Below are 21335 nucleotides of genomic sequence, written 5' to 3'. Positions count from 1 at the left end.
AAAAATTTTTAAAGTTAATTTATTTAATTTAAGCAATAATTTATGTTACAGTACCATATCACACTTTTTTTACCCAACTCAGAGTGGTAAATTATCTCAATTAACAAATGATAATTTAATCTTATTCCTTCTTTAAGCACCAACACTTTTTAATCTGCCCATCTTCTGTAAAACTTTTACTATGAAATCTATAGCCCCATGCCATTTTTTCCAGTAAAATGAATTATTCTCTAGCTACTCAAGTACTTTTATAACCAATGCCTGTTGAACAGAATTAATCAAATTTACAGGCACCTGGGTGGCTCAGCAGGTTAAGCATCTGCCTTCAGCTCAGGTCATGATCCCAGGGTCCTGGGATCAAGCCCCACGTCGGGCTCCCTGCTCAGCGGGAGCCTGCTTTTCCCTCTCCCTCTGTCTCTCCTTCGGCTTGTTCTAGCTCTCTCTCTCAAAAAAATTAAATCTTTAAAAAAAAATTAATCAAATTTATTGCAGTTATTAGTAAAATAATCCATAAGATTTTACTTCACACTTTAGAAACTGAACTTTATCTCACTGGATCCTCTAAACAACCCTGTGAAGTAGTCACTTCTCTTTTACAGATAGGGAAACTGAAACACAGAAGCTATGGGCTCTAAGGTGATACAGTTAAGAAACAGCAACAACAAAAACAACCAGTTAGTAAAAAATTACATCCAAGAGTTTTAGTTGATAATACTATAATTTTTCTAATTAATCAAATATGCTAAGTACTATATTTTCACATTTATGTAATGACTGCCTTATACAGAAGGCAGCAGGTAGTAAGGAAAGACATACTGACTGGATTTGAAGTTAGCTATAGGAAAAGTATTACATATTTCCTAGACAGTGTATTAACTTATTGCCTCCTAAAAAGCAAAGTACCAAATATAATTTAGTATTACAGAACGATCCAGAGACTACCATCAGGGTTAAAAATTTGGTTTCTGATATTCGACTTAAGTTCAAATCCTAAAGTTGTGTGAGGACTCTGGGCCTCAGTTTTCTTGTTTGTACAATAATAATAATAGTAATAATAATAAATGGTAATACCTCAATAAATGGATAAAATAAATAGTAATTACCTCAAATGACTGGTGTGTTGAGTAGGAATGTACAGAAAACACCTAGGATAGTGTCTGGTACACAGAAAGCACTCAATAAATTCGGTGTGTATGAATATCAATATGTGTATGAGTATCAATATGAAACTCAAAGGTGGTAGTAGTTTACAAAACAGTAATAATCTCATGGAACTATTAAGAGCAGAGTGAAATTTCCCTAAATGTGTATTTTCAGGTTCTATTTTTGTTTTTTCAACCTTTATCACCTGGCTCTCCAACAAAACATCAACTATTAACTCTGTTGCTCTCACACTGCTTATCTCTAACAGTTTCAGTTCCCTTTTAATGCAAGTAATGTGGAGGTACAGCTGAAAAAAGATAAGACTGATGTCCATATGTCTCTTAGGAATTATGTAACATTCAACGGAACTGTCTGGAGTAATGAAAATGACCTGTATCTTGACTGGGCTGTTGTTACACAGGTGAATACATTTGTTAAAACTCACTGAAATATAACTGAAAGACCTGTATATAAAACAATGTAAATTTAAAAAAAAATTAGGACTTATAAGCCTTGAACAAGTTACTTTCCTTTTCTGACCCTTAGTGTTCTTATCTTCAGAAAGGGAGTAATTACTCACCCAGGAAGATCTTAGTGAGTATTAAAGGAGAGAAGGTCTGAAAAGAACTTAAGTAGTTTCTGCAGTTAGTTGCCAATTCTAGATCCTCTAAAATTAACCCTTTCAAAGTTACCTAAGTCCTAAAACATGTATCCAAAATAAAAGCTGTATTTCCCTTTTCCTACTTTCCCCCCAACTTTGTTTGATTCAAGTTTTTGCCCCCAGTTTTGTTTTGTTTGTTTACAAAGTCATAATGGAATCTTTTGCTTTCATATTTCTCCTCCTGCTCATTTAGTGAGGATCAAAAAAAATTTTTTTAAAGATTTTATTTATTTATTTGACAGAGAGAGAGATAGCAAGAGCAGGAACACAAGCAGGGGGAGTGGGAGAGGGAGAAGCAGGCTTCCCGCCGAGCAGGGAGCCCGATGTGGGACTCGATCCCAGGACCCTGGGATCATGACCTGAGCCAAAGGCAGACGCTTAACGACTGAGCCACCCAGGCGCCTGGATCAAAAATTTTTTACCTTAAATAAGTGAAGACTTCTTTACCCATCTTGTGCAAAGTTAATCAATATGCTACAACTCCTTCCTCCAAGAGCTTAATGCTCCAATGACAAAACAACACAGTAATCCATTGCCAGAGATTAGAATTTTAATAATCGTCTAAAGATCTGAAAGATATACATCAATTTTGCAATGTCCTCTTGTCAACCTCTAAAAATTAAAAATGGTCCCCCAACTATTTTAACTACCCTTAATAACCCATTAAGAAATTACCATCCATTGACTTATGTAAAGTTATATAATTTATTTCTGGTATTACCCTTTCAAATATAAGCATGTCTAATTAAAATTGGGGTAATTAATTCCATTCTTTGAAAATACAATTGTGTTAAAGTAACAGTTCCTTTTACTAGTTTTCAAATCATTTTTTGAAATCTAAGCAATGCTCTTTGTTCTAGAATTCCAGCACACTGGAACAATTTCACATTCATCTAGCATTTACTGAACATTCATTTTTTTTTAAAGATTTTATTTATTTATTTGACAGAGAAGAGACACAGCGAGAGAGGGAACACAAACAGAGGGACTGGTAGAGGGAGAAGCAGGCTTCCCATGGAGCAGGGAGCCCGATGTGGGGCTCGATCCCAGGACCCTGGGGCCATGACCTGAGCCGAAGGCAGACGCTTAATGACTGAGCCACCGAGGCGCTCCCTGAACAAACATTTATTAAGTACCTAAACAGGTCAGGCACTGGAGAAACAAACATATGTCAGAGAGGTAAATACCCAACTAAAGCAGATAAAATAGAATTGCTAAAATAAGGTCCTTTCCTTACACCTGTGAAGAATCTAGAAAAAGGAGTTGGAAGTAGAGTTCTTCCAATCTCCCACTGTTGCTTCCAAACGACTTTTCTAACCTTCTGCCAAAACTGTATGACAACTGCTTGATTCCAAAGTTATATTCTCTTACCCTCTTCTCCTTCTATCATCTTCTCGCCCCTCTTCCAGTTAGGCTCCTTTATAGCGGAGGACTTCAACACTTGTCTCCATGTCTCCTTCACAGTTCCTGCCATCACATTGGATGGCTGCACTCCTATTGACTTCCAATCTACCAGCATCAGAGTTCCTTCACCTTCCTGAATGATCTCACCCACTTGAAATTTTAGCAATTTTTTTCAAAGATTCTGACTTGGAACTTATGACCTAAAATAGCTTAAGTCAACTATGAAAATTAAACCTCAGTATATCATTTTTATAACAACTTATTCCCATCTGTCACCAATTTAATCCCCCAATGCTTATTCTCAACACTTCATTGAGCCCTCTCCATTCTTAAGTCATTATGCCCATTTTGGCCTCACTTCCTTTTTTTATCAAACTCAAAACCCACAATGCCTCATTTCAAACACTCTCTAGCAAGCATGCTTCATATTTCACTCCCTACTCTTTTACTACAACCATTCTGTAAACCCTCTACTCCATGTCAATCTAACCACCCACAGTCTGCTCCTTTATTTAGGTTTCTGAGCATGTGAAGAATCTTTATAAACAGAAGAGTAGTTTCTTAAGTGGATGCTTTCATTAAGTACCTATTTCTATTTTTAACTATTTGTTGTCAGAAGGGTTTGTTGCAAAATAAATCTTACCAAATAATGAAACAAATTACATTATATTAGAAATTGAGCTCTTCAGTTGTACTAGACTCATTTTAAGTGCCCAATGGACACAAGTAGCTAGTGGCTACCACATGGAAAGTGGAGCTTATAGAACACTGCCACCATTGCACAAAGCTTTATTAAACACTGCTGCTCCACACATTCCATGGGAGGACGACTCAGTCACTATTTTGGCTCACACAGCTTATAATTTCCCACTCTCTATTGCCATTCTTGTGACTTCCATCTTGCAAACTGTAGCACCTGACATGGAACAGGTTAGTACATAAAGTAGTCAATAAGGGCAGTGGCATCATATCTATCTCTTACCATCACCTGAGACCAAAAGGAGTTTGTTGCTCCTAGTCATTTGCATCCCAGCCCACTTCTAATCATGGAAATCCCCATCCTGAACTTAAAGGAAGGTGTTGGTTACACTGTATCTGAGAAGGGTTAGAAAAAGAGACGTGTACTTAGTAGATTCCTTTCAGATTTTACCACCTGTTGAAGACAGAACTCATTATTATACATGTATCTCACATACCACTACACTAGACCGTGGGAGCAGCTGGAAGTAAAAATCTACCAAAGCCACCCAGGCTTATTTTAAGTGAACTATTAATAAATAGTATTTCACTAAAAATTATATTCTCCAAATGCTGAATAAGACAAGGATACAAATGACATGGCATAAATTAGTATTATCTTAAGTAAAAGCAGGATAAACCATCATCCTTGAAAAAGATAAGAGAAACTACACTTATTGGGCCTTTCAGTTATTAAAATCTACGGGAAAAATTGGTAAAATAGTATGCTTTAGGATAAAGGGTAGTAGGGATCCATATGTCTAATCATTACACCCTGCATGTACATCACCATTAAAATGAGTTTATTTTCCTTAAAAATATTTTCTCGAAGAAAAACAGTTCACATAGCTGCTTAGTTTACAGGAAAAAAAAAAAAAGAAAAGAAAGAAAGAAAAAGAAATCAAAAGGGAAAGAGAAAGAAATAAAGCAAAATGATCCATGAAGAACAATGTGTTAGGAGATCCTAAATTTTAAGCCAGTCTTTTCTGAAATGATGTAGCACATGGTCGAACTGGACTTAATAAAAAGTTATTGCCATCCACCTACCAGCCTTACCTCTCTCATAAGGAAATGCTTTGCAAAATAAACTGAATCGTTTTTATACCTTATGGGAACACTTTAAGGCATGAATGCCATCTCAGCCCTTCTGATGAGCGAATAATTCCATGATTCTTATGACTAGCAATAATCAGTAACTACCTACAAATATGTAGAGCACAAGTATTTATCAAACGGGTGCTCTACCCAGGAACAGTATTTTGCAGCAGTAAGAAATGAAGTCAGATGTAAAAATATTAGCTATAAAAAGGCATATGAAAATGTTATAAAGGTAAAACTATCTTATCTGCAGTTATGAGTTCATATGTGTGTTTTAATAGAAGAAGTCAACAACTAATTAAGAATAAAAGGTACAGGAATGGCACTTCCCTACATATATTCTAAGGATCTAGATTCATTGAGGAATGAGGAATAACCACAATTCTCATACTGAAAAGGATACACCGGGAGAAATACTTTTTGCATCCTTGGTTTTCACTACACAATTTGATAATGAAAAATATATTAGCAACACTGCCTTCTGTTGACACAAGAAAAAACTCTCTATATAACAAGAAATTAAATATAAAACAGCACACAGCATGCTGTGGGCATATGGTAAAATTTTCTCAACTTTCAAGATCTGAAAACTGAGGAAGCCCTGCTGTGTAGACAATGTTTCCCTTATTTAAGAGGTAGCAGAGCCTCAAAACAAACAAACACGAAAAACAAAAAACCCTACACAACTTACAATCTGGGTAGACAGTCAAGTAAGAGCAAGTGCATTCCAGCATTGTGCAATGAGAGCTTTGAGCCAATGTTGTAGACTCACTCAATAAACTAGCCTACAAAACTTTTCACCAGCTTGCAAAATCTTAAAACCTTCCCTACGTTTAGCAATAGTTAGGCAGAAATGCGCCATCTGTCAGAAAGTCAGTGAACTATACAGTGGAGCTATCATTTTCATGACATTCTCATTTTCCATAAATTATACTTAAATTTGTTTTATATTCTGCATCTTATCAACTGACAAGGCAGCCAGAATCATCTGATGGGTTTTGTGAAAATAAACATGTCTCTATTCCACTTTTCCTTGGTGTGCATGTGGAAGGTTATGTGGGTATGAGTGGGGAAGGGAATCATGTTTATTTTGAAAACCTAGCCTATCCACAGTGCAATGCCACTTTACATACACCAGAATGGCTAAATAAATGAGACAATATCAAGCAAATGTTGCAGAGTATGTGGGACAAATGGAACTCTCATTCACTACTGATGAAAGCATAAACTGATACAACCACTTTGGAAAACACTGGGTAATACATACTAAAACTGAATACAAGCACATACCATGACCCAATGGTTGCACTACAAGGAACATACACTACAGAAATGTATACAACACATACAAGAAGAATATTCTATAGGAGCACTATTAACTGCAGCTCAAAACTGGAAACAACCTAGATGTTCATTAACAGTAGAGTGGATACCTTATGATATATATACAGTTATACAGTGAAACAGAATACTACAGAACAATGAGAATAAATAAGCTACTGCTACACACTACATGAATGGATCATATAAAAATAAGTGTTTTGGGGGGCACCTGGGGGGTTCAGTTCGTTAAGCATCTGATTCTTGATTTCGGCTCAAGTAATGATCTCAGGGCAGTGGGACTGAGTCCTGCACTGGGCTTTGCACTGGGCGTGAAGCCTGCTTGAGATTCTCTCTCCCTCTCCCTGTCCCCACCACCCCCTGCACACACACGCACACTTTTTCTCTCTCAAAAATAAACAAATAAATAAATAATAAAAATAGAAATAAATAAATCTTTTGGGTAAGAAGCCAGACACAAAGGTATACATGCTGTATGATGCAGTATGCATGTCTTCAAATGTATATTAAACTTCAATAAAAAATTTACCTTAAAAAAACCCCAAATAAATATTTAATAAATAAATGAGTAGCTTGATGCCTAGATGTAATAAAATCCTGTTCCCAGTGCCATGTTCCTTCTAGTCTAAAATTGGGACAGAACACTTTTTTGAATCTTCCCTCATGCTAATTTAAAACCATTTTTATATTAAAACAAAAAAGTCTGTATTAAAATTATAGAATGCAAGAGTCAAATCATTTTTAGGAGAAAACACTAAAAAATTTTTTTTAAAGATTTATTTATTTGACAGAGAAAGAGATAGTGAGAGCAGGAACACAAGCAAAGGGAGTGGGAGAGGGAGAAGCAGGCTCCCCGCCAAGCAGGGAGCCCAATGTGGGGCTCGATCCCGGGACCCTGGAATCATGACCTGAGCCAAAGGCAGACAATGATGGAGCCATCCAGGCGCCAATACTAAAATTTTTGAAAAAAATTTTAACACTAAAGCTCTCCCCCTCCACCACTACCTTAACCATTCAGACCTTCATCTCCCTTCCATCAGCAAAGAGTTCACTCTTCTGCCAATTATTTAGAAGAAACATTTGAAAAGTAATAACCTACCCTAGCAGCGTAGTTATGAGGATTAAAACACAGAGAGCATATATAATTTGCAGCACTGTGCCTAAGCACTCAAAGACTAGACAGTATTAATATATCGCAAATAATGAGGCTTCCAGGTCAAGGGCTATTTCCAATTCATCAGTCTAAACACAGAACCTGATATTTAACAGTTGGTCAATAACCACTTATGAAATAAATGAATGATTGTAAGCTCAAAACAGAAAAAGTAAGAACAAAGCAAAAGTAAGAATGAGGAAAAATATCAAGAAGTTCAAAGGAAGGTCTTAACCTATTTTTATTATTAAAGTATATGACAAGATTTTAAATCTCAAATGAACCAACAAAATCATGAACATATAAAACCATAAATAAACAAAAACTGCCCCATTACTTCTCCTCCATATACTTCACAGTGTAGAAGTAGGATGCTTTAACTAAAATTAAAACATTGTTCTTTAATTTGAAACTCTTTAAAAATATTTCTGAATGAATTCCTTATGAAGTTGACAGGAATCATAAGTATATCACAGGTTATTTTCAAGACATCCATCATAGCACGTCAATATTCTGACTAATTATGTCATAACACAGATGAAAGGAAAGCAGATTTCAGCTGAACCTTTATGCAGTATTATTTTTACGAAAATAAAAATGCAACTTAGATATCAAAGCTGTCAAGACTGCTATCTCACATTAGTTTTAAAAGACACAGAAAAAAAAGGCAAATCAACAAAATATTTTAATCTTCACTGGGTGCCCAAAATACCAATGCCTCATTTGATAAGGCCCCTTGTCCCTCTCTTTTAAACACATCATTTACTTACATATCCTAGATCAGAAATAGCAATATTGTTCTTATAAGAATTAACCAACATTTACACAAAGCATTTAATTATGTATAAAGCACTATCCTAAATGTAAATATAACTCATTTCATTCTTATATAACAAACTCTTTCAAGGTAAATACTGTTACCTTTTCCATTTTACAGATGAGAATATTGAGACAGAGATACTAAGTGACTGCTTAAATTCACAAAGCTGTTAAATAGGAGTCTGGTTACATGCTCTTAAACTCTGTGCTATGCTGCTTAGAAGTTCTGAAGTAAAGCACAATTTTAGAATTCAGGAAGCTCTAAGGTAAAGCAGGATAAATTTTCACTTCATGTTGGGAAGTTAGTTATTTTGAGGAATTTGGGTGATAAGCATAAAACAAGGCAGCATTAATGCCACATTTCATTAATCCTAAGATACTCATTTTCTCCCATATTTCAACATTTCTAAAATTGATGGCATTTTACAATTGTAATTGATAGTGTTTTCTCTCTTTGGGGTACATAAATAATGGTGCATCTGGTAACTCAAGGCAAGTACATCTCAAAAAATTATGGTATTATCTATACCTAATGGGGTAAAATATCTAACATACTTGACATAGTGTCCGGTACAAGTGCTTTAAAAACGGCAGTTCTTCCTTTTTAACCATAATGATCTATGAGAAAATCCTATGAAAATACCTTTACACTATTGTCAGTTTCTCAGACCCATGTTCAAATAAACTTGGTTATATACTTTGCAAGGAAGAAATACTAATTTCATTATACAACTTGATGATGAAATTTTCATTGATAAGGGACTTGCTAAGGGGGGGGGTGGAGCAGACAGACAAAACAACTGTGAAAATAAGACACCTGAGAAAATAAAAATCATCAAGAATAAAGCATAAATCAGGATACTCCCAAAAACCACTTACTTCAAGCCATTTCTCAAATGACACTCATAAAATGCTCACATAAAAAAAATATCTTCAAGTTTTAAAAAATACACTTTAGGGGCATCTGGGTGGCTCAGTAGGTTAAGTGTCTGACTCGATTTTGGCTCAGGTCATGATCTCAGGGTCATGAGATCGAGCCCTGTGACAAGCTCCCCCTGGGCGTGGAGCCTGCTTAAGACTCTCTCTCTTCCTTTCCCTCTCCCTCACTCTGCTCTCTCTCTCTTAAAAATAAATAAATAAATAAATAAGTACACTTTGAATGCAATCAGAAATGACCAATCTGCTTAGTGTGTGCCCACTTGAGCTCTAACAAAACTGGACATACTAAACTTGAAGCTCAACTGCCATGCTGAATAACTAAAACAGGTTTAAGCTGGTCCTAAGAATTGCCACCAAAGATATTAATTAAATCAAAGTCAATTAATTTAAGTATCTGGTAGCATCTTGTGTTGACATCTGCCTTGACAATTTCAGAATGAATTTATATTCAATGGTTTTTGTGTGTTTGATTTTGACTTCCAGGATAAAAACTATTTACCTTTCAGGGGAATTTCCCACTAAAACACCAAAAATTGTATCCAAAGTACAACTGAAAAAAAAACCCACCTTGGATCAACTGCACTCTTTACCTTAAAGTCACTTAAATTACCTTGGGGGAAAGGGGTGGTGGGAGAAGTACAAATGCATTTATACACAACTAAAAAACTTAAATTTGCTTCAAAAAAACCATATCCAGACAGGAAACAATGGTTTCTTCTTTGCTAACAGATCTCAAGTAGTACTTTAAAAGCATCACACTACTTTTCAGTCATACTACAACCTTTGAGATCTTGCATTACTTAGAGCACCTCTTTTTAAACTGTCATTCCTAATTATTTATTCCCGTATCCAATAAAGAATGAAAGCAAATACAACAACTTTAAAGGAGTATTTTCTAAGCATGTTCCTACTGCACAGATGAATTTTCCATCATACGTTTGCTCTCAGTGTATAAACCACCTATCCCAATCGTGGTCTGAGGTAACACAATTTTGTATCTGTAGATAAATTTTTTTTAATCTGCTTTTACCTATGTAAAGTTTTGTTTCACATACAGTAGTTACAGAGCACAGTTCAAAATATAATGCTAATATTTATTCTGTCCTCCCTTAGAATATGTAGGAAAGTCTGAAAAACATCAGAGCTCTACATATGTATATAAATAAAAGGCCTGAAAAAGTATGCCTCTAAGAACCATAGCAGCATATGAAAAATATACAGTTGTTACACAAGAATTCAGCACAATTTAAGGAACTAAAAACCAGGGAGAAGGCAAGAGCAAAAGATATAAAAGAAAAATTAAGAGTTACAATTTTCTAGAATAAAATTTAAGGAAGACCACCTTAACAGATCAGAATAACAACGTTTCTACAGTAACTCACTGAATTCAGAAGCAAATTTTGATAAAGCCCATTCCCCTTTTATTTTAAAAAGCAGATATTTTAAAATCCATTTAACTTCATTTTCCCTTTTAACACACTATTTTCTATGAGCCTTTGATCTTGCCAATAAGGTTTTGCCAACTAGAGTATTCTTCAGAGAGTAATCCCTGCAGATGAACTGTGCTCTACTATGGTGCAAGAGGGTGAATCTAGGGACATTTAGACAACTAAAATAGTGTTTATGGTATCAGGGGCCTATTCTTATTCTACAGAATCCAAAAGCACCATCATTAACCATATATCTGAGGTTTAGTAGTAAACTCTTAGCAATCCTTACCAAGGCCTTCATTTTCAACTCTCCAAGTTTGAGAAAAAGTTAAATGTATTAAATTTCTCTCATGAAAAAAATCACCAAAGCAAGGACGCCTGGGTGGCTCAGTCGGTTAAGCATCTGCCTTTGGCTCAGGTCATGATCCCAGGGTCCTGGGAACGAGTCCCACATCGGGCTCCTTGCTCAGCGGGAAGCCTGCTTCTCACTCTGCCTGCCACTCCCCCTGCTTGTGCAAGCCCTCTCTCTCTGGCCAATAAATAATATCATTAAAAAAAAAATCACCAAAGCATAACCGATATATTTAAGTTATGCTATCAATTACTTAATTATTCTATAAGTATGGGAGTAATATACAAAATATAAAGCTAACCAATAAAAAAGAAAATATCACCTTGAACAATCAATGCTACAACAAAGATAATCTTTAACTTTTGAAAATATTTGGCAGATGTCTCCAAGTTTGGTGCCTTTATGTGGGTAGTGGTATTACTCAAAATGGCAAAACAGAAAGAGGTACACAAGTTCAAGAGAAAAACTTTTGAATGACACAACCAACTTCTCCAATCTACGATGCACATGCTAGTGTCGTAATTCCTTGCCTTTGCATGCTTTCAAAATACCTGTATTTTGTATTTCTTTAGTATCCTTTCTTTATCATTTCTTTAAACTCCTCCACCACTGCACCAGACTGCCCTCTCCACTTGTCTTCCAGACACTGCTCAAGTGTCATTTTCCTTAGGAAGTTTTCCCTGATGCCTCTTCTCTGTGCTTCCAAGGCAACCTGAATAAGCTGCAATGACAGCACTAATCACGCTATAACAATATTTAATTGTCTGATGCCCCTAGTCTCTGAAGTCTAATCACATTTCTATAAGTTTAGTAATCAATATCTGAGAAATAGTACTTAAAAAACATTGTTTGAATATGTTCTGATGAATCAGTTGTAAAAAGAATGTGAGATGCTTATAGCACATCTAGATGGTGATAAATAGAAACATGGGTTTAAAGTGAGGAAGGAAGATGGCTCATGCTATAGATATGGTAATTTTATCCTAAATTTAGGATTGTTGCTTTGGCAGGTTAAAACAAAATTCATCAACTAGTTTATGGAGAGACTACTGAGAAATACAAAATTTTCGTGTTGTGGGTAGCTCAGTAGGTTAAGTGTCCGACTGTTGATTTCAGCTCAGGTCATGATCTCAGGGTCATGAAATGGCATCTGGCTCCATGCTAGGCATGGAGTCTGCTTAAGATTCTCTCTCTCTGCCTCCCTCTGCTCCTCCCCCCATAAGTAAGTAAATAATATAATAAAATATATATATAAAAAATAAATATATAATAAAATTTCCTTCATGTTGCTCAAGCCAAAGAGTACTTTTCAGTTGCCAACTTAATTGAGTTCTCAGCTTCATTCAACACAGTTGACATAGCTGATTACCCACTCCTTTTTCATATAGGCTATTGCCTTGGCTTCAGTGATGTCAAGGAAAATTTCTTCCCAACTCTGGCTACACCTTCTCAGTCTCCTTTGCTACATTTCTTTTTCCCAATGTTTAAATGTTGAAAATTCATAGGGAATTATTATATCCCTTTACCCTCTCTCTCTGGGCGATCACATCCGCCACCTCTCACACTAAGATTTCATTGTAAGTCATATACTGAGGATTCTCACCTGAATTATGATCAATAGTCTCTTCACTTCCCAGAAACTAACAAACAAGAAACTGCCCCTCTCCCCAGTATTCTCCGTGTTAGGCACAGGAACCACCAGTCCTGGGAACCTGCCTTCTCCTCTCTCTAGACCCTCTACTCTAACTCATGACAAAATCCTATCAATTTAACTTCCCCCCAATCCAGCTACTTTCTATTGCTGCCATCCTGGACCAAGATTCCATCATCTCTTCCCTAAACTACTATAATAGCTGAACTCAATTCTACTCAAAAGTGTGGTCTGTAGACCAACAGTCATCCACGCACTACTGTTACTGGTCTGAGACAAGGTAAATACAGAAACCGAAAGAAGTATTCAGAAATTGTTATAGCAATTTGACAACTGCCACAACATCCATTTTATTGTGTCACTAAAGTACCAGTAGAGATTAGAAACCAAACCAAACGAAACAAACCAAAACAGGTCCTTCTCCACAGATAAGTCTGAGAAGCACTGGCCTAACTGGTCTCCCTGCATTTACACTTGCCTTTCTCCAGTGTGTCCTCTGCAGAGCAGTCAAGCGATATTTTTAAAGTAAAAATTTAAGTAACTTATTCAGCTTTTTAACATTATCCAGTGGCTTCCCACCCCAGGATTTAAGTACAAAATGCTTAGCAATGATTGACCATTGTGATCTGCTCTGGTCTCATTTTGCATCAACCAGCTTCATGTGCTAAGGTCCAGCCTCTATAGGACTTTCCAGTTCTAGAAAGCTGAAACTGCCAACATCACTTGGATAACTTCAGTTAATCCTTCAGATTTAGCCTAAAAGTCATTTCTTTAGAGAAGCATTCCCTGTTAGTTTAGTGGACTTTCACTGCTTAACATAATTTTCCTTTGTGGCAGCAATCATAATTATAATTATTTTTGTAATTAGCTGTTTAGTTTCTTTATTCCAATAGCTTTTGCCTCCATGAATACAAGTAATTCCTTACATTAACATACATCACTAGAGCCTAGCACAGTGCCTGGCACATATCAGTTGTTCAATAAACTTTTAGTAAGTGAATAAATCTATGTCAGGAAACATAATGGTTAGCAGGACCACAAAAATGTAAATGTCTTCAATATCTAGTCATGTATAAGATTTGGGATAAGTCTGCATACCCCATGCTTTACAAAAGTTACATCTCCTTTACTTCCCTCAACAACCTAAAAAGACAGGGAAACCTCACTGTCAATATTATTTTTTTTTTCCTTCCCCAGAAAAGTGAAGAAGAACTTTGTCTAAAGTAACCAACAAGGAATTGGAAAATTTGAGAAGCAACCAAAGGTAACAGACTACAACAATATCGTCTGGTTCCACTGCTTACAAAGCTGTGTGGTTTTGTAGGAAGTTAAATAATTTCTTAGTTTCCTTATCTGTGAAACAGAGATGTAATAAAGCCTTCTTCAAGGGATTGTTATGAGGATTAAACAAGATATTAAATTATTTGAAAAAGTGCCTGGCACAGTGTTTTATAAGTGTTAGTGGTTATCATTATCTTTAATATTACCAGTACCCTCTTATAAAGTAATTTTATCTACCTACTTGCTTATTGTCTGTCAGTGCCACATTAAAATAAATTACAAAAAAGCAGAGTCCATACTATTCTTCTCTGATGGAACATTTCTCAGCCAGGGTTCTATGCGAATTAAGCCCTAGAGAAACTGAGTTAGGTGATTATTTCCTCAGTTCTCTCTCTCAAGGTACATAGCCAGTACCATTTTAGGAGGAGGAGAGGAGTTAATTCATTACATACCCTGGATGCCTTAGAGCATTAAGGCTTGAGAGTCACTACAACTCTTGGTTCAGAAGGGCTGCTCTTGTGTATCCTCAATGCCTGGCATGAAGTAAGTGCTCATTAAATATTTCTAGAATGAACAAATATGTACAAAACCAAGCAAGAGTGCTTAGCACAGAGTAAATGCTAAGTGTCCATTTCATTCCAGCCCTTCCAAGTTCCTATAAACTTCCAAAGTCTTATTCTGGGGTAGTCATTTTTCTTGAACCAGGGCTTATGGTATTCAAAGCCAAAAATGCAGAATACAGACAGCAGGAAAACCAAGAGACAAAAAAACCAGTGCTGGCAGAAACTATGTGAAAGACAGGTAGAATCTGGATATGTGGGGAAAAGAGCAGAGGTTATTTCAGGCCAGAGAACAGCATGGACAAAGTCACTGTCACTCAAAATTTGGAGTACATTCCACTGGTGACATAAAATATGATTTTTTTGTTTTTGTTTTTCCTTTAAAGCTATAAATGGGCAAACATCTTTATTTTGACAGTACATATGTTACTATTTATAACAATACTAAACAGTACCTATTTGGATTTTAACTGAGTTGTTATAAAAAAAAGTATCAAGTAATAATGCACAGGAGGTAAGTAAATATGACAAAAATTATCAGGGTTTTAAAGAGTGAGTAAAATTTGGGAAACATCAAGGATGGCCGTGTTAATAAACATGTTAAGAGAGAAAAGCCACTAGTCTTCTGAATGAAGCCAAGCTCTTGAGTACCAATTCAACATAAAGGACTGATAGGTGTGAACAATCAGTTTTCAGTATTTAATTTGCAGTGTACTAAAATTCTTATCAGTAAAACCCTCATTTTCCACTATGATAAATTTGCTACATATTTCAATTTCATCTATTCTCAAAACAAATACAACATTTTAAAGACACCGAAGCTGGGACTGACCTGCATGTAGCCTAGAAACTTACCCTTAAAGAGGGAGCTAAAACTCTGTACTTTTCACACCAGAAGGAATTAATTTATACAGTAACAAAATATGAATAATAACTACATCAAAAAAGATGTTAAATGAAAAAGAGCAAAAGGCAGCCTTCTATTCCCACCTTCCTTCCTCAAAATCAACCCACCAATAGCCAAAAGAAGTCAAGCTAAGATGATGATGATAAAGAACATTTACTGAACGCTTACCAGGTGCCAAGAACTGATGTATTTTACCTGCAATAAGTTATGCAATTATCACCACCATCTTATCAAGAATACCACTATCCCCATTTTAGAGTTGTAAGAATACTGAGGCAGAGATTAAATAACTTGCCCAAGGCCAGAGCTGGGTAGATGGCAAAGCAGGGGTTTAGATGCTGGCAGTTCAGCTACATCTGGGCTCTTAACCACTAGGCACCATTTCTCCCAAGAATAACAGGATGATAATCTGAAATATTCCAGCTTTCCCATTACGGCAGCAGAGATGTAATTTTCCAACGTATAAACCTTTTATTACTTAAATTTCCTGTCTAAGAAACAGTGGATTCAGCTGCAAGGAAAAACTGGGAAGACAAGTATTAATGGAACAATCTAGGCCCAGGATTATTCAAGTATAGACAAAGCATCAAAAGCCTCAAAAGTATGGTTGAATGACACAATTCACCGAGAAAGAGGCCAGAAGTTAGGATAAGCAAAAGGTAAATCTTATTTCTGCTGGATCTCCTGCTCTGAGGAAGAAAACTCGACCATCCTCTCCCCTTTATTTAGTACACATAGACTCGAGAGGAAGAGGAGTTAGGAGAAACGATAGCACAAGCGAGTCAAAGGGGAAAGTGAACATTTGGACCCTGAACCGCAGAGCCAGTTTGATGTTACCTGGTGAACGTGACAGAGAATTTGTGAGAGGGCAATACGTGCTTGAAGGTAGGGAGGTAGGTTGAGGGCATGAACACCGCAGTAAACACTGAGTGGTCTGGCTGGAAAGCAGAGAATTCACCCTAAAACGGGCTTATAGGGATAACTTCACACATACATATGTCTGGGATGAGAGATATGGATGGGGACGCTGGGGGGCGGGGGGAAGAAGGGGCTTCCCTCTTTGAGCAGTACTCCGGGAGGGTAAGAAAACAGACCAGGTATAAAGGAGGGAGACGGGAGAAGGAAAAGGGGCGAGGCTTGTGGAGGAAAGTCTGGGGGATCCTGGTAGGCTGAGGCTAGAAAATCGATACGGGGGGGCATCACCAGGGACAAGCCAAGACTGGCGAGGGGAAGACAGGCCGGGAGGAGGGGGGAGGGGAGAGGAGGGAGGGGGGAGGAGGGAGGGGGGAGGGGGAGGGGGGAGGAGGGGAGGGGGCGGAGGGTGGGGCTGAGAGGCGGGGGCGGAAAGCAACCCTGAGAAAAGGAAGGCACGCCGAAGGAGCAGGGGTCCCGAGCCAGGAGGAATGGGGGCGCAGCGTGTGAGGAGGAGGCCGCCCCGCTCCAGCGCAGGCGAGTTGGAAGGGCTGGGGGTTGGAGGAGCAAGCGACCAAGGTGCGGCAGGGACCTCGGAGGGGGAGGGGCACCTACCCGGACGTGCGGGGCGGCGGCGGGCAGTCCCGGCAGCGGCTCCTCTCCCGCTGAGGCGGCGGCTGCGGCTGCGGCGGCCGCGGCGGCGGAGGTGATGGCGGCGAGTCCCTGTGGCGGCCGCCTCCACCGAGCCGCATCCCTCCTTCACAGCCCGCCCTCCTTCCTATCTCACGCTCCTAAACTTCTTCCCCGGGATAAACAAACCCGCGCCAGGGGCGGCCGCCTCCGCTGCTCCCGCCCCCGCGCCGCCCCCCCCTCCCGGCCCCGGGCCCGTCCGGGCTCCGGCTTCCGAGTTGCGACTCCAGCCCCAGCCCCAGCCAGCGAAGGCGCGTGCGCGCGGCGGCGGCGTGGGCTCGCAAGGTTCTTCCTCCCTCCCTCCCGCGCCGGGCACTTCCGGGCCGGCCCGGATCCGCCGCCGGGTTTTGGAAGCCGCCACCGCCGCTTGTGCCAAGCACTGGGCTCCCGGCCGGGCGCGTTCGCAGCGCTCGCGCCTGGGGAGAGGACGAGGAGTTCCCTCGTCTTGAGGGACCTCCCTTCTACCCAGCGTAAAACTTTCTTTGCCTAAAACGCCCGCTGATAACTCCTCTTAAATCGATAGACGTAGGGTGCGAGAGGCGGCAGCCGGTTTTCGATATGATTTCCTTGGGGCTGTACCAGACTAGAAAGCCAAGGTGCAACTTCTACCGAGCCCGTTTCGAGCTCGTCACTCTGTGAAGTGCTAAAACAAAAACAGCAATATACAGTCTCCAGGTGAGAAATAAAGACAACTCGGTAGGCAAATGAAGTGCCACAGTGGAACGGTTTTCGGTCGGAGAAGAGCCTCAAATGGAAGTCTCAGGCCTAAGAAGGAAGGGGTCCGCCTAAAGGCAGCTGAGGTTGCTTGCAAAGCACGGAAGAACAGGTGGCATCCCACGACTAAACGTCTGTAAATAATGCTCTAAGCAAAGGTCTGAAGACATGAGACTTCCTCATGGAGTTTAAAGAAAGGTGACAACGAACAGAACATTTTTCAGCACTCGTGAGAGAAAACTTGCTCTAGCTGGCAAGAATATTTAAAGAGTTTTGAGGGACAGTACAGACACGAATATCATTTAAAGACCCTCCCCCAGTTCCTTTCATTTTTTTAAACTGCGCATCAGTCAACTGTTTACCTGCTTCCCCAAGAAAAGGAGAGGTGGAAGAAAAACATTATTTTACTATGTGTTGAGCCCTGTAAGCACAGACTTGCATGATCTTTTTAAATCCTCTCAGCAACTTTACAGTTTCGTGGTAGAAATGATTACCATCTTACAAATAAAGCAACTGAGGATCAGAAATAATAAATAACTCATTCAAGGGTGAATGGAGTTTGAATATCGGGAAAGCAGATCTCCCTCACTTCAAATTAATACTACTTTGTGTTATTCACGTATTTAACACACAAAACATGAGAGGGATACAACCAGCGCCAAAGAGTATCAGGAAAAAAGGTAAGATCAGCATAACCATAAAGTTGAAAACTGCCTTAACCAAGGGTTAAAAAGCAGAAGTGGAAGTGAGCATTAGTGTGCTAGGGACTGGGGGGGAGAGCAAATATTAATGCAAAATTTTGTGTTCTCCAAACATAAAGAACAATTAAAACTATTTGCTGTACTCATTATAGATCTTTGTTAACTTTATGATAGGTGACGGAAACAGTGAAAATTGTGTATAATTTCTGCCCAGGCCTTTTAGCTCTTTCGGCCCCTTAAATTATATCACACCCTCTTTTCCACTGATCAGTCATGGTTAGGCACTGATACAGGTAATACGCTCAAGCAATCATTATAATGAATCCTTGAAGTAGATTTTCAATTGTGAATTAAGGAATGAGTGGTACTTGGGTGACCTTTGACACTTGCCTGGGTTCTAGTTGGGGGTGGTTCCACCACAAGAATGTCAAATAGCTCCTCAGGGTATTCTCCTAGAGTCCCTTCCCTAGGCTTGATCTCTGCACTGTTAGGACATACCGTTCTTTTCCTTGGTGACTTTATCCACTGGTAAAGTAATAGCAAAGAGTAAGAGTAAATATGGCTTATAACTAATGCTAGTAAGACTGTGATGGTTTGGCTAAGTAAAAGATGACTCAGTGGTCAATAAGCTTGGATTAAAGCTTGGTGTTATAATACCAATACCCTAAAGAACTACCTTTGTTGATTTGATTTCGAACTTACTGGATATCTATTGGAAACTAAACTATTATAGGCTATAGTTTATTACTGCCATAAGTGATTTTTATAAATATATAAATAAGTAACAGCTTTATCACTGGTATTGTGCACAGTGTGCTTCCACCAGTCATTTATCAGGTTTGCATTGCTCAAATTGCGACTCCTTAGACACCAAGAAACTTTTGATACTCATTTTTCTGTCCAATGCCAGTTTTCTGTAGAAAACCATTTACACTCCTCAATGGATGACTTGGAAGTTCTATTTATTGTAATTAATAGGTTAGCAGTAAAGATCAGAAGAACCATTCTCTGAGTGTCATGAGCACAGATGAGGACTAGACTTTGGATCTTGATCTAACTCTATGACGCTCATCTCAAGAGCCAAGCAAGCGTCCCACTGTGATATTTTAGTGACTGCAGCATTTTATTTCTCTTTTCTAAATTAACATCACAGATGCTCCCATTTCATGACTAGGTACACACAATAGACTCACCACTGCCTTCCACACCACCACCCTGTTTTGTATTATCATTTTCCAGTTCTAGCTATCAAAAAACTAAGGCAGGGACGCCTGAGCAGCTCAGTTGGTTAAGTGTCTTTGGATCAGGTCATGATCCCAGGGTCCTGGGATTGAGCCCCGTATCGGGCTCCCTGCTAAGCGGGGAGCCTGCTTCTCCCTCTGCCTGCCGCTCCCCCTGCTTGTGTTCCCTCTCTCTGACAAATAAGTAAATAAAATCTTTAAAAAAACAACAACTACTAAAGCATGCAGTAGCAAATAATTCACAAATCATTATTCTGTTTAGAGTCAAGAAAGTGGTACTATGCTTTTTAGTAAACATATAACACTTCATGAATCCCAAGCACAAGGTACTCTGCTTCCCTGGACATTTTGCTCATACCCCACCCTTCTCAATGTCCACCAAGCTCTTCTCTCCTCGTAAGCTGGCTTCCCCATATTTTTCTAACCATTATCCCCTTCTCTAAATTTTCTTCAAGGGAACCAAACTCAGGCCTTACTTCCATAAACTAACACTTGTGACCAGACATTTAACATAACGTTTAGTTTTTGGAATTTATGTGGAAAGAAAAGAACAACTTGGTTGCTAATTATTTTTTCACTGTTATAAATTTTAGGTCTTTTATTTGGAAGAAAACACTAAAGCTCTTTAATAACTTGTGAGTTATTTACATGTAATTTCATTTTCTCTTCCCATAGCTCCATTTCTTCCTCTGTCTCTAGCTTTTCACCTTGCATGTGAATTCCTAGTTTTGTAGTACTTTTGCATTATATGATACTCATTAAGGATCCAAAAACTTTAGAATTCTAGAATTAAATACCTACAGTCCTTGTGTAGTGATGCATATAGCAAGAAAGAGCCAGCAAGTTTGATGTACTTTTTACTCAAAGTCATTCCCAGAAAACTGAGATAGGGCCCACCCAGAATCTTGAGAACAGGATCATTTTTGTGTCCTTTAAGTCCTTCTTTGGCACCTTTATTTTCATGTCCCCAGCCACATTATGTTAAATATTTCAGGATACTCGTTTCAAATTAAATATGCATTTGTATATTTAATGCTTTGGTCCTTTGGATAATCTGTGGGGTCTACTATAAGAAAGATGATTTTTGTTATTTTTCTTCTATAACCATGTGAAGAGTAAGGGTTGAGTTGCAATTCACTAGTTGGCTTACTATTACATTTTATAGCCATTCAATTAAATACACATTTTAATCAGTTATGAAACATTTTTGAGGCTCTTAAAATATTAGTTATCCCTAGATTCTGGATCATTAATACCCAGTGAATGAGAAAGGGCAATACCTCTACCTAGGCAATAAATTGTCTTGGAAAAAATCTCGGTTACCCTATCTGCAAGTTCTCTGTTTACAGTGTAATAGGACAAAAACAACAAAAATGATCCCTTTGACAAGATTATCCAAAGGCCCTACAGCATCCCTCCAGGCATGCCGAGAACTCACTCTCATCAAGGTCACTTACAGTTGTTGGAAATCTTTCAGTGTGCCAGTATCCAAGTGGTTGCTGCTGCCATGATCTAGTAGTCCCTGATGACCTCTTTCTTCTTCAGGTTGGCTAGCAAAGCTCTTTCTCCTTTGCTGGTGCCCTGGCCCTGCCCTGCTCTC

At 38.5% G+C, this 21335-nt stretch overlaps 1 protein-coding gene across 2 annotated transcripts in view; it reads right to left on the bottom strand.

The window, feature by feature from the left end:
• SPOPL (speckle type BTB/POZ protein like) overlaps positions 1–17231 on the bottom strand; it is a 62453-nt gene extending 45222 nt beyond the window's left edge. For both annotated transcript variants that reach the window (XM_027589494.2, XM_027589495.2), the window contains exon 1: positions 17005–17231. The gene's annotated coding sequence lies outside the window, so the exon portion shown is untranslated. The remainder of the gene's footprint in view (positions 1–17004) is intronic.
• Positions 17232–21335: the final 4104 nt, after the last annotated feature.

This window comes from Zalophus californianus, chromosome 3 (genome assembly GCF_009762305.2).
Source record: "Zalophus californianus isolate mZalCal1 chromosome 3, mZalCal1.pri.v2, whole genome shotgun sequence".
In the NCBI taxonomy this organism is placed as follows: Eukaryota; Metazoa; Chordata; class Mammalia; order Carnivora; family Otariidae; genus Zalophus; species Zalophus californianus.
Note: the sequence above shows the minus strand (reverse complement) of the source record. Positions and strands in the feature narration are given on the sequence as shown.